This window comes from Nematolebias whitei, chromosome 12, assembly GCF_014905685.2.
Source record: "Nematolebias whitei isolate Nwh7 chromosome 12, NemWhi1, whole genome shotgun sequence".
NCBI lineage: Eukaryota > Metazoa > Chordata > Actinopteri > Cyprinodontiformes > Rivulidae > Nematolebias > Nematolebias whitei.
The window spans coordinates 10,352,351-10,365,192 of NC_056509.1; positions in this window are offsets into that span (position 1 = coordinate 10,352,351).

A 12,842-nucleotide genomic window follows, 5' to 3' on the forward strand; every position below is an offset into this window, starting at 1 on the left:
GGGGGGGGGGGGGTGAAGACGGAGGCCATGTCTGTGTTGCGCACTGATTGTACCGACAGTTTGTGAGAGAAACATAGCACTACCTCTGTAGCTTTTTAGCTAGCATATCTGTATTGCACACCGCTAGCTTAGCACTATGTCAGAGCTGGCAGTTGTTGATTTGGGGGGGGGGGGGGGGGGCACTTCAGTAGGCAGGGTGGTCTGTTCTTTTGACAGGGTGGGGCACCCTGCTTGTATAATGGTAGAGGAAACACGGTTGTGTATAAAAGTATGTATTTGTGTAATTGGCAACTTCGCTGCACCTGGCAGTGGATAAAACGATGACTCCCTCCACATGTCAGGATCTGTCACTCTGCGCTGCCTCAGACAAATTAAAAAAACGACCTCTGTTCTTCTTCAGTGTAACTCCTCCCTTTTTGAATATTTTGCACCAAAAACTAAGATTTTCTTGCATTTTTCTGTTCGATTTCATTCCAGAAAACCACTCATTTTGAAAACTACAAACATTCATTGTTTAAACCCCTCAGCAACAGGGGACATTTTCATGATATTTTTCACTGTAAAATATTAAATGTTTAAATCACATTCACTGTTTTGCTCAATTGAAATTTACTATTGAAGTGGAAAAGATGTCTTAGTGAGTTCTCAATATTGTGAAAATGTACCAGTATGTTTGTGTTAGTGATATAAACCTTAATATGTTTTGTTCTGGTTCAACAAACTGTACAATAGACATGGTAACCCTTTAGTTATATAAAACACAAAGCCATGTTTCAAATGAACAGGAACATCTTTTCAAATGACATTTAGGATTCAGGAAGTGACATTTCTTGACAGTTTTGTCCTTAAACACGCTTCACTGGAGTTTTCTCTTAGTGAAAAATGCTTTAGCTTTTCTGATTTAAATAATCCTGCTGTTGATCACCATCAGACAGAGGCTGGGAGGAAATTTAAAGCCTTTTTGCTCCCTTTGACCCAAGGTCACAGCTCTAAAATGGGACTAAAAGTCCCTACTTCTTCATGTGTCCTTATTGAATCCTGAAAGTGTGGCTCCCACTCTATTCATCTTCGTCGCGTCGACACACACCTCAGTAATTGGTGATGTGGACCATATGTTGGGTCTGAATGGACTTCTGTTCTGTAAAGCCTTCAGACACAGTCAAGGACATTTCATAAACTCGTTACTGGACTACCTGTCCCCTCGTGGACTGCGATCCCAGGCACAGGGATTTTGCCTTCCACTCCTGTTTCCTACTTTCAGCGAGATTTATCACTTTTATCTATTAAATCAAAGTTTATAGTTTCAAGACAGAAGGAGTGAAGATGTTGTTGACTGTGCAGTGACCTACTTGAATCTTTTTACCAGATGGGATACCTTTTATCTGTTGCTTAGTTAGAAAAGGATCTGCAGATTGTTTTGATTGTCTATTCTCCAACAACTGCTGTGCAAACATTTATCATTTCTGTCCTCTTGCAGAGTAGCTTTTTAAACTTAAAAAGTTTTTTCCTTGTTGTTGTTTATGATACAGATACACTTATTTAAAATATATTACATATATTATACATTCACAGGAGGTCTGTGCTGCTGATCCTTACAGAGGATGTTTTGTTCAACACCTTCATCATTGTTTTATATTATCGCTGTCAGGCTAAAACTTATTTCTGTAGATAAATAGCTCTGCTGCTCACATTTGTTTACTGTTGTATCCATCCAGCCATCATCCATCCATCTATCATCCATCCATTCATCTATCCATCCATTTATCCATTCATCATCTATCCAGCCATCCATCCAGCCATCCATCTATCATCCATCCATCCAGCCTTCCATTCATCCATCCATCTATCATCCATCCATCATCCACCCATCCATCTATCATCCATCCATCCATCCATCATCCATCCATCCATTCATCATCCATCCATCATACACCCATCCATCCAGCTATCCATCTATCATACATCCAGCCATCCATTCATCATCCATCTATCATCTATCCATCATCTATCATACATCCATCATACATCCTTCCATCTATTCATCCATCCATCCATCTATCATCCATCCATCCATCCATCATCCATACATCTATCATCCATACATTCATCTATCTCATCCATCCATTCATCCATCCATCTATCTATCATACATCCATCTATCATCCATCCATCCATCTGTAGTTGAACATATGCTGTCATATATTCATACTGTTAAAACGGATTCTTTCATTTTTCTGGACTGTATAATGACGTGCATCTGAATTTAATAAAATGTGGACGTGAGACGTTAATTATCTTTGACTCACCAAGACAGTGGGTCATTTATTAACAGAATCAAGTTTAACACATCACACATTTACATTAATTGGCAAAAATTGAAATTAACGACAGCTTATTAATCAGTTTACAGGAAGTGAACAATGCGGCGATTGTTCTCTCACTTCCAGCAGAACAACAAACGTCAACCACACGGCGGTGATTGAAAACTTTGCTTCAGACATTTATAAAAATATCTGTAATGATTTTTAGCAGATAGAAGAATTTTAAACATGGAAAGATGAAGTTTATCTACAGAGAGATGTGTGAGGGAATTTGTCTGTTTTAACCAGAACCTGCACGCTCCTTTGGACCAACTTATCCCAACGGTACACTTTGGTGAAGATCGACTTTTACCTTTCTGAAGATATGTCAGTTCCGGCGTAAAGTTCCACTTCGAGCCACTTTTCAGCGTCTCCGTAAGAACAGCTAAAACCTCGGGAGTCGTGAGGTCATCCAGGACAGACTTTAATAATTCCCAGATCTTCTCTGGTTCAGCTTGATTTTCTTTCTCCCATCAGCATCCTGAATTCCAGCCTTCATGAACTCTGGAACTGCTGAGTTTCAGAACTGCAGAACTTCTTCATCTACTCCCAAATGACTGGAGCTGCAAACTCTCCAGCCGACTCCAACTGGAGGTGGAACCTCTTGCAGAACTCTCCATCAGATTTACTGCTTCAAAGCTCGGTTGAACTAGGAAGTGCCAACATTTAAAGAAGCTCACTTCCGGTTCATTTGAGAACTTTCTGATTGGTCGATTGACCAAAACAGAGGTGTGTTTTGTGATGTAAGGTGTTATGAAAAGTCAAGGAAAAGATTAAGATTGTTTAAGGACAGACAAAAGATATCATGAGAAACTTCAGACTTCGTGGAGTCAATTCTCTAGTATCTTGCTGTAAAAGTTAAACATGACATTTCTTTTCAGTAAACTTGCAGTTGACCGAAACTTGAACTTTGACCAACTTCCATCACTTGCTCACTTCAAACAGACGATCAAGAAATTGAATCATTACTCTGTAACGTATTCCAACTTGATTTCACTTTGAATGAGGATTAAGAATCATTATTACTGTTTCACAATTAATAAAAATGAGTAGTTCACTTCAACATTCAAACGTTGTTTGAACTAACACAATTTGATTATCAAACATTTGTAAAATAGTAATGATAATAGAGAATAGTCTTCTTTCACTTGATTAACTCAAGAAAGAAAGTCTCAGGATGGGTCAACCTGTATTTCTGGATGCAAATCAATGAAATGACAAGTTCTGTCCCATATGGTCCTTAGGTCAAGGTTTTGACCTTCAGGCCTAGTTCACTACACATCCATCCATCCATCCATCCATCCATCCATCTGTCATTCATCCATCCATCTATCTATCATCCATCCATCCATTCATCCATTGTCCATCCATTCGTCCATCCATTCATCATCCATCCATCCATTATCCATCCATTTATCATCCATCCATCATCAAACCATCCATCTATCATTCATCTATCCATCATCCATCCATTCATCTGTCCATCCATCCATTCATCCATCCACTCATTTATCCATCCATCCATTCATCCATCTATCTATCATCCATCCATCCATCCATTTATCTATTCATCCATCCGCTTACTTGTTTCTTTTTGGGTCGTGGGGGTCACTGATGCCCATATCAAGCAGTCATTGTGAGAGACGGGACATCTGGACAGGTCTCCAGACCATCACAGGGACACCTGGACAAGTCTTCAGTCCATCACAGGGACACACATAGGGCTGGTTATCATTCAAAAAATTTCAATATCGGTACCGATACCTTCACTTCGGTGTTGGTTCCTGAACGGTACTTTTTTCAGTACCGATTTTATAGTTGACATCATTTCCAACAAGAAGAAAATTATGTTACACATTACAGTACAAATCTTGAGTTTTATTTTTTAACTTAGGTATTTTTCCATTCCAAGCAGTTTTCTTACATAAAAATAAACAAACAATTTTCAACTCAAAAGAACCGTTACAAACCAGTGACATGTCAGTATCTAATGCTCACTGCTACACACTGAGGACCTTTCCACTTAGCAGTTTTTCCTTCAGAAAAATCAACATGGCTGCATTCTCTGGACACAAACAAACTTGCTCCTGACTGATGGTGTCTCCAGCAGTAGAAAATGTTCACTCTGAGGGTGTGGATAATGCTTGTTGCACACACAGATACCTGGTTGCCAAGTTTGACAGCATTGGCGTAGTGTCCCTCACATTCCACCACCAGGTCACTGGATGCACTGAGGTTAGGGTTGATGGCAGACTTCTATACCTCTGTGTCTCTTCCTGAATCTTCTCTGTGGTTCTCTGGGGTTTAGGGCTCTTATCATCTCCCTAATTGACATTAGAACACAAAACATCAACAATAACATGGTTGTGTTATTAGTGCTCAAAAACCATTATCTAGGCTGAGAGATAAAAGCTTAACTGGTCAACAACATCCTTTACTGCTTACTTACCTCCACCATGCAGCCTCCAGTGTAGAAAAAGGTAGCAAACTTTTAACAACAGTTTGTGACTGTCCTGTCTCCCCCCCCCCCCCCCCCCCCAATCTCACTTTTCTTTTGTTTGTCCTCCTCACATCAGGGTCAGAGGCTCCTGTGAGGAGCATGAACAGTGAACATTAGGTGAACTGTTTAACCAGCTGACCCGATGGATGAGTACATTTTTACAAGCTAAGCTTCATCAGTTACTGTCAATTAGGGGTGCGGATCTCTGTGTCTTGATTCAATTCCGATTTATTTTATTTTTTTCTTTGTGTTTGTCTTGATTCGATCCAAAATCGATTTTTCGATTCAGAAACGTTTTTTCTATTGAAATGGTCATAAATTTTGTTTGTTATGTAACTGACAAGCTGACAAGAATAAACAACAATACAAACAAATAGAACATTTATTTAAACAATAATTTTATGTTCTTAACTGTATCAAACCTTTTTGCATTATTTTATTTTTATACCAAAAATAGGAACAAATATAGAAGTGCATAAAATCCTGTAACTGAAATGACCAGTATTAGTTTAGCTTAGTTGCCTGAATTTTTCTAAAATAAAATAAAAATCTAGGAACAAATAATTCATCCATCCATCATCTTTACCCACTTGTTCCTTTACGGGTCACGGGGGTCACTGGTGCCCATGTCCAGCAATCACAGTAGTTATGTTTACATGCGCAACATTTTTTGACCGGATTGAAATGTTTTCAGATTAAATAATTCAAATGTATTGTTTACATGGGCACAATCTGTTCATGACGAGTGTTTACATGCAGTGGACTTTGTTCTGAACAGCAGTACTGACATGCGCAGAGTGGTAAACTCTCCTTAAAAAACCACAGAAGAAGTTGTTCTACTTCCGTGGTGAACGTAAACAAACCTGAGCACCCAAAATGGACCCGCAACAGGTTGTAATGATGGTGGAGACGTTACTGCACTCCCTGACTGAGCTACAGGTAATACAGATCATTTTAAGCTATTTCAAAGTTTTTAGTAGAAATGTTGTATCTATCGCTCACTGACCAGTTTTGCTTCCCTGACATGCTAATATTATTAGCATTAGTCAGGCGGAAATGGCAAAGTCACACATGCGCAGTCAGGTCAGTTTTTCACGATCAGAGAAAAACGAACAGATCAAGCGTTTACATGTGCAACGATCGGGTTACGGATCGGCGTAAACCACCCGTTTCGTTCTGATCACAAATTATATCGGATCGCGCCGAATACACAAAAAAATAACCCGAACGGAGTGTTTACATGACACACTTTTATTCCGACCGGCCATTTGAGCCGGTTACTTATGTCCATGTAAACATACCTAGTGTGAGAGGCAGGGGACACCCTGGAAAGGTCTCCAGTCTATCACAGACAATTAATTCAAAATATATAAATACAAAAGTAAACAGACTTCAGCCTACCAAAGTACATTAACCTTTAACTCAACAACTGCTGCTCGTTTCTCTGAAGCTTTTAACTCTGAGAGATCGAACAGCTCTCGGTGTCTCTTACCACCGAGGAGCTAACCTCTCAGTTCAACTCTGTTTAAATGTTCTGGACTATGTTGCTCCCGTTAAAACCAGAAAAACGAAACTTAGATCAGAACCTTGGCCTAATGACATCACTCAAGCCTTTAGACAGAAGTGTAGGAGAGCAGAACGCAAGTGGAGGAAAGACTGGCTGTAGGTTTCTTTTCAAATGCTAAGGGAGAGTTGGCGTCATTATCAGAAAGCAGTTAAAGCTGCTAAATCTAAATTCTTCTCTGATTTAATTGTCTCCAACTCTCACAACACCCAAGTTCTTTTTTCCACCCTGAATGCAGTTCTACACCTCAGTGAACCTTCATCTCTTGAAGCCTCAACTGAACTTTGTGAGAACTTCTTCCATTTCTTCTTAGAAAAAGTTGTGAACACCTGGACACACATTTCTCCACCAGCTCACGATCCTTCCATCCCATCTCAATGTGCAGCTGTATTTGACCACTCTGAGCTAATCTCTTTGTCTTCTCTGGAGCAGGTAATGTGCAGCATGAAGCCATCTGGTTCCCCCTTTGATGTGGTCCCCCCTCGACTACTAAAGGAGGTTTTTCCTACTCTGGGTCCCTCTATTCTTGCTATTGTGAATAGCAGTTTATCCTCAGGTGTGGTGCCAAAAACTTTTAAACATGCTGCTGTCCAGCCTCTCCTGAAAAAATCCAACCTTGACCCCTCAGTCGTGTCCAACTTCTGCCCTGTCTCCAGACTCCCATTCACCTCTAAACTACTGGAAAAAATAGTTGAGTCTCAGTTGAAGTGCTTCTTGGAGGAGCACGCTATCATAGAGTTATTCCAATCTGGCTTCAAATCTTTCCACAGTACTGAAACTGCTCTACTGGGGGTTTTTAACGACATTTTCCTAGCCACTGATGCAGGTGATTCTGTGCCGCTTGTCCTATTGGACCTTACATCTGCTTTCAACACCATCAACCATGGGATCCTCATTTCTAGGCTGGAGCAGTGGGTGGGCATCACAGGGTCAGCCCTCAATTGGTTTAGGTCCTACCTCTCTGACAGAACCTTTTGTGTCAGTATCAAATATTTCAGTTCAGCATCGGCAGCACGTCAGTGGGGGGTACCGCAGGGGTCCATCCTCGTTCCCCTTCTCTTTTCTTTATACCTGCTGCCACTAGGTGCTATTTTCCGCAATCACAACACACCATTTAATTTCTACACCGATGACTGACAAATTTACTTCCCCCTGAGGCACAGAGGCACACACTCTATTCAACTTCTTCTTGACTGCCTGGCTGACATCCGGGACTGGATGACTTTAAACTTCTTAAGTTTCAACGAGAAGAAGTCTGAAGTCATCTTGTTCCATCTCAATGGCACGTCCATGAACCACTGCATTGACCTTTCCTCTCTAGCTTCGTTAGAGAAACAAAGAGTCACCAATTTGGAAATGATTATGGACCCTTCCATAAAACTTAACAGTCATGTAAACATGATTGTTAAATCCTGCTTTTTTCAGCTGAGGTGGCTGTCTAAGCTGAAGCCCATATTGTCCAAAGAGAATTTTGAGACAGTGATCCATGCGTTCATAACATCCAGGCTTGATTACTGCAATGCGCTTCTGCTTGGAATCAATCAATCCTCCATTGCACATCTACAATTGGTAAATGGAATGGTAAATGGACTGTACTTATATAGCGCCTTTCTATCTTAGCGAGATACTCAAAGCGCTTTACAACACAATCTGTGCCCTCATTTACCCATTCATACATCACTCTACTAGATCTCTACAAAGCTAATTGAACAAATCATTCTAAAGAGACTAATCAGAGCTTTTATCACATTCATACACCTATGGGACACACATCAGAAGCAACGAGGGGTTCAGTGTCTTGCCTGGGGACACTTCGGCATGTGACTGCTGTTGGATTCGAACCCCCAACTTGCATTGGAGGACGACTGCTCTAACCACTCAGCCACAGCTTCCCACAATTGGTCCAAAATGTTGCAGCCCAATTTTGAACTGGTACTGGCCATAGAGAGCACATTACACCAGTTCTGGCCTCCCTGCACTAGCTACCCATTCACCTTCAGATCCAGTTCAAAATACTCGTGTATGTTTTTAAATCACTGAACAGTTCTGCCCCATCCTATCTCACGGATCTTCTACAGCCATATGTCCCACCGCGCTCTCTGAGGTCAGCAGACCAGATGCTCCTTTCAGTTCCAGAAACCCGTCGCAAGCTCAGAGGTGACAGGGCTTTCTCTGTTGCAGGACCAAGACTCTGGAATGAGTTGCCACTGCGTGTCAGGCAAGCTCCCACACTCACAGTCTTTATGTCTCGCCTGAAAACCCACTTTTATTCCCTTGCCTTTGACACGGTGTGATTTGTTTTGCTCCTGTCTGTAGTCTACAGTGTTGGCCATTTAGTTATTATCCACTGCTATTTGTATCTATATATTTATTTTATGTTTTCCTGTCTGCTGTGCTTGTTTGTTTCTATTGTCCAGCACTTTGGTTGGCCTTGTTGCTGTTTTAAGTGCTCTATAAATAAATTGGTATGGTATGGTAGCATAAAATACAGGCTTAAGAGTTTTTTAACCATATTGAATTAACATTTGCTATATTTCAAAACTTAACCTAATATGAAATATATAGACTTCAGTCTTAACCATATTGATTCATATTTAGTAAATCTTTAATAAAATTTAAAAAACTGTGCAAGTCTGCACAAAAACTCTTCTGAACTGTAATTTATAAACCATTTAAATTGTATCATTTAGAACTGGCTCCATGCGATGTGTCTCATCTGACCTCTCTTCAACTCGTTAAAAAGACAAATTACATAAAGTTTGTTGTACAACTTTATATAAGTTTTAGTATAATAAAAGAAAAAACTGTTACCTTTGAGCTGCAGCTGCATCAGAACTTCTCCCATTCGTTCTTTCATGGTGAAGTTGTGGTGCTGCTTATGGCAAAAAAACAAACAAACAAAAAAGCTACTTGAAGGAATAACGTATGTTGCTTCCAGCATATTAAAAATAAAACTAAACCCCTCGCCTTCGACTGAGCTGTTTGCTCATAAATCCTTAGTGATATAGCAGGATATGGAGAGGAAAATCTTTGCAGCCTTTGGAGAAACCTGGAAGTTTGTTGTAGAGTTCTCTGGTCAGCTGCTTTCGCTTTTATCTTCCGCGCATTTTGTCGTATTTCCAAAATACTGTACCGAAATTTTATTTTACACTTCTTGAAAACAACCGTGCTCTGGTTAAGCTCTAACTTCCACCGGAACATTGTAGAATCTGAAATGATTTTAAAGGACGTAGGAGCGGGTTGAATCACGCTGTCCCCACCTCCATGCTAGCAGGCTCCATTCAGATAAAGGGAGCTGGCTAACTAGCTTGCTGTACAGTGGCCTACACAGCCCAATTCTACGGCAGCCGAGTGGACACATAATGCGATATGCAGTATGCACGGGAGTAGGAGCGGAAAAAAAAAAAACTTAAACGCATTTTAAAATCGATTTATGGGCCTTTAGAATCGATTCAGAATCGCCAGGACTAAGAATCTAGATTCTTTTAAAAAATCGTTTTTTTTTCTGCACCCTTACTATCAATCTTTAGTTAGCTTTTGATTTAGCTAGCTAGCTTAATTTTAGCCAGCTAACCAATAGCTAGCTAGATAGCCATAAAATAAAGCTATACAAGAATATCTTTTTTTTTTTTTTGTTACACAAGAATATCTTAAAGTCAGTGTTACATGGATCCAAGTTTAACTCACCGTGATGCACGTATTAAGTTGCAGTAATGTTAACAAACATAAACTTACCAGCTGAAATCTCAGACACAACGCCATCTTTGGTGCAAAGCAGAGTCCGGTCGCAGAGATTTTGAATCAGGCCGTTCAGGCTCTGTTACACCCACAGGCTGACTTAAATGCTGAGAGGAGGAGGCTGCACTCCTCTCTCCTTACAAACACGGAGCAACTTTATGCTCTTAAATTGATTCAGTGCAGGGTCAAGCGTTGCATATTATGGCTTGCCTTATAACCACGTGAACCATGTCTGTGGGCGTAACCACGTATGTGTTTTTCCTGGTTTTTCCTGCGTTGCAGCACTGGCATTGGCTGGAACGTTGCACATGGTTTCAACCATAGATATCATATAAAAGCTAGATACAGCATTGACCGCTGTCGTCTATTGGCGCTGACGAGCCGTAGGGCCGCCATCTTGGAACGTTCGCATGCTCCACTCAGTGTAACCTGTTTGGCAGGAGCAATGAAGTATCTGCGCGTTTAATCAGTCATAGCTAAATACTAAACTCATTCTCATGATTTTTTCCTCTGTAAATCTTAGGCGTACAGCCATTAAAGCTGAACACATGGTTCAGTGTTTTTAAATATTCTTGGTGGGGTTAACATTAACACTAATAAAATATACTTATGACAAGTTTTGCAAAACTCACAGTCACCGATACATTTTTATTAATATCTATATATTATATATATATATATTTATATATATATGTATATATATCATCACTGTCATATATACATATATACAGTTTAATAATTTTCTTATATATACACACACATAATATCACAATCTTAAATATATACATTATATCTATTTTATACACATCTCATGTATGTATATGTGTATGTACAAACCGGATTCCAAAAAAGTTGGGACACTAAACAAATTGTAAATAAAAACTGAATGCAATGATGTGGAAGTGCCAACATCTAATATTTTATTCAGAATAGAACACAAATCACAGATCAAAAGTTTAAACTGAGAGAATGTATCATTTTAAGGGAAAAATCTGTTGTTTCCAAATTTCATGGCGTCAACAAATCCCAAAAAAGTTGGGACAAGTCCATTTTTACCACTGTGTGGCATCCCCCCTTCTTCTTACAACACTCAACAGACGTCTGGGGACAGAGGAGACTAGTTTCTCAAGTTTAGAAATAGGAATGCTCTCCCATTCATGTCTAATACATACCTCTAACTGTTCAATCGTCTTGGGCCTTCTTTGTCGCACCTTCCTCTTTATGATGCACCAATTGTTCTCTATAGGTGAAAGATCTGGACTGCAGGCTGGCCATTTCAGTACCCGGATCTTTCTCCTACGTAGCCATGATTGCTGCAGAATGTGGTCTAGCATTATCGTGTTGAAAAATGCAGGGTCTTCCCTTAAAGAGATGACGTCTAGATGGGAGCATATGTTGTTCTAGAACCTAAACTTCCATCCATCCATTATCTTTACCCGTTTATTCCATATTGGGTCACGGGGGTCGCTGGTGCCCATGTCTAGCAATCACTGTGCGAGGGGCGGGGTACACCCTGGACGGGTCGCAAGTCCATCACAGGGCCACATAGAGACAAACGAGACAAACAACCATTCACTCTCTCACTCACACCTAGGGACAATTTAGAGTTAGAACCTAAACTTAGTTCTCTGCATTAATGGTGCCTTTGCAGACATGCAAGCTGCCCATGCCACAAGCGCTCATGCAACCCCATACCATCAGTGATGCAGGCTTCTGAACGGAGCATTGATAACAACTTGAGCTATCCTTGTCCTCTCTGGTCCGGATGCCATGGCGTCCCAGTGTTCCATAAAGAACTTCAAATCGTGACTCATCTGACCACAGAACAGTCTTCCATTTTGCCACACTCCATTTTAAATGACCCCTGGCCCAGTGCAAACGTCTGAGCTTGTGGAGCTTGCTTAGAAATGGCTTTCTCTTTGCACTGTATAGTTTCATCTGGCAACGGCGGATGGCACGGTGGATTGTGTTCACTGACAATGCTTTCTGGAAGTATTCCTGAGCCCATTCTGTTATTTCCTTGACAGTGGCATTCCTGTTTGAGGTGCAGTGATGTTTAAGGGCCCAGAGATAACGAGCATCCAGTAGAGTTTTACGGCATTGACCCTTACGCACAGCGATTGTTCCAGATTCTCTGAATCTTTTGATGATGTTATGCACGGTTGATGATGATAACTTAAAAGTCTTTGCTATTTTATGCTGGGTAACACCATTCTGGTATTGCTGCACTATCGTTCTGCACAACAATGGTGGAATTGGTGATCCTCTTACCATCTTGGCTTCTGAGAGACACTGACACTCTGAGAAGCTCTTTTTATACCCAATCATGTTGTCAATTGACCTAATTTGTATTAATTGGTCTTACAGCTGTTCGTTATATTCCCAATTTCCCTTTTCCAGCAAGTTGTTGCTACTTGTCCCAACTTTTTTGGGATTTGTTGACACTGTGAAATTTTGAATCAACATATTTTTCCTTTAAAATGTTACATTTACTCAGATTAAACTTTTGATCTGTCATCTATGTTATATTACGAATAAAATATTGACATTTGCCATCTCCACATCATTGCATTCAGTTTTGTTTCACAATTTGTTTAGTGTCACAAATTTTTTTGAATCCGGTTTGTATATGTGTATGTGTGTGTATATATATTTTCATATATATATATATATATATATA